Here is a 1,883-nt window from a genome sequence, read left to right on the forward strand (position 1 = left end):
CCAAGCTAGGCGAGTGGCTCCAGCAGATCCCGGGAATAACATCGGAGATCTCTGTCCAGAAGAGCGCAGTCCTGGGAACAGCTAAGATACTGCGCAGAACCCTCAAGCTCCCAGGCCTCTGGTAGAGGACCCGAGCTTGAAGGATAAACCGCCCGCAGGGGCGTGCTGGGTGTTGTTATATATGTATATAAATAAATAATGTTCTCCCTCTACCCCCAAATTTTTGCACATGTCGAGGAGCGTGTCGGGCTACATTTCACTGTGTGTTATACTTGTATAATTACGCATGTGACAAATAAAGAACCTTGAACCTTGAACATTATGTAATAAAAATGACAGACATCTCTGTATCAATAACAAAGTCCATCCATCCATTCGCTTCCGCTTATAGTGATTTATTATATTTTTAAAAAGCTTATTTGTTACTTGTATTGGTTACAGGTCACTTTTTTTTTGTTTACTCGGGGATCGAGCTGGATATCGGGCATCCTGCACCACCCATGTGATCTGGAGCGTAGCGGAGACATTTCTGCACAGCTTGGGCAAAGGCAAACTCAGAAACAGCGTTTACCCCCACCTGCTGAATCAGGCCATCTAGGACACAAACAAACAGAAGGAAGAAAACAAAAGGCCAAATTAGAGCTTAAATATGAATAACCTCTTGTCAACTGACTTCAGCAGGGAGAAATTATGAGATTAATATGAAAGTCACAAGGCAGAAATCAGCAAACTGCTGCCTCACTTTGATTCTCAAAGAGCCATTAGCTGAAAAGCTCAAAGCCTAATTTTCTAATAATGAATAAACCAAACTGCTGGCAGTGAAATGTATTTCTATTTGTTGGATCTTCCAACAATAGCCTGCTGTTGTATATTCAAGCAGAACATACAGGAGAAGGCCATTTTTAAGCAGTTTAACTGAATTTGACAATTTCTAAAGTTCAGGGCTACAACAGTCCTATAACCTTTAAAGAACTGACCATTGCTTCATTTGCCTCCGGTCATTGCACTTCATCTCATCTATGTTGTGCAAAGGCTAATCCAGAGACAACACCCCAGCATGAACAGGGTCAGTGCTGCAGGATTAACAGACGGCTCTGAACTCCTCACCGACTTCTCTGATCAGCTCTGTCACCATGATTAGAAGTTGTTGGAAGGCTGCATCTGTTGAAAAGAACAATAACACAAAGAATACTGGCTTGTGATAAACTGGATGAGCATTGTGATGAGAAAAACAACTATATCCATAAGTGATGGCTTCACATTTTGCATTCAGGTTTAAGTAGTTCAATCTGTTAAAACTGTTTACAACTTATCCTTTTACATATAAATGTTCAACGTTTTAGAACTTACCTCAGAAATCTAAACAAGCAAAATATGATGATATTCAGCAGCATAAAGTAGTGTTTTGAAGTTAAGATTACAATGAAATTGTGATGCAGCTCATTGTCTCAAAGCATACCGTCGTTACAGAAGGCACTGACCACAGACTATTTGCTGGGGAGGTCGCATAGCTGTGTAGGTTGGCGAAAGGAGCCAGATGGGGCATCATGTTGGGGGCAGACTGCAGAGCGGTGGAGCCGGTTTAGAAAAAGGTTTAAAAAATTACGACTCGTCTACAAAGGTTCCTGTTCACTCACACACACACACACCATTATTACCTGGTGCTTTCACACGTGGGGCCTGGGGAAAATTTGGTCCAAGACAAAACAAAACATTAGTATTTAACTGCATTGTGTTTTTTGCTTACTTTGCTTTAAGTTACAGTAAAATTTACAACATCACACAAAAAGGGTTAAAAACAATAATTTGAAGACACGAGTACCTTACTTGTTTATGGTTGGATTGTACTTCACTGATCTGAAATGAGAAAATAAACAAAAAAC

At 40.6% G+C, this 1,883-nt stretch overlaps 1 long non-coding RNA gene across 2 annotated transcripts; it reads right to left on the minus strand.

Annotated features, from left to right (window-relative positions):
- Positions 1–997: 997 nt before the first annotated feature.
- On the minus strand, positions 998–1,680 carry LOC102199176 (uncharacterized). Of its 2 annotated transcripts, none has more exons than XR_312615.1 (3): positions 1,659–1,680; positions 1,482–1,561; positions 998–1,161 (listed from the first exon to the last, which is right to left on the minus strand). It is a non-coding gene; the product is annotated as an uncharacterized LOC102199176 (long non-coding RNA). The 2 variants fall into 2 exon arrangements; XR_001290231.1 differs by having other exon boundaries at positions 1,460–1,561.
- Between the last annotated feature and the right edge of the window lie 203 nt (positions 1,681–1,883).

Source organism: Pundamilia nyererei, unplaced genomic scaffold (genome assembly GCF_000239375.1).
Source record: "Pundamilia nyererei isolate P.nyererei 1_Seehausen unplaced genomic scaffold, PunNye1.0 scaffold03893, whole genome shotgun sequence".
Lineage (NCBI taxonomy): Eukaryota > Metazoa > Chordata > Actinopteri > Cichliformes > Cichlidae > Pundamilia > Pundamilia nyererei.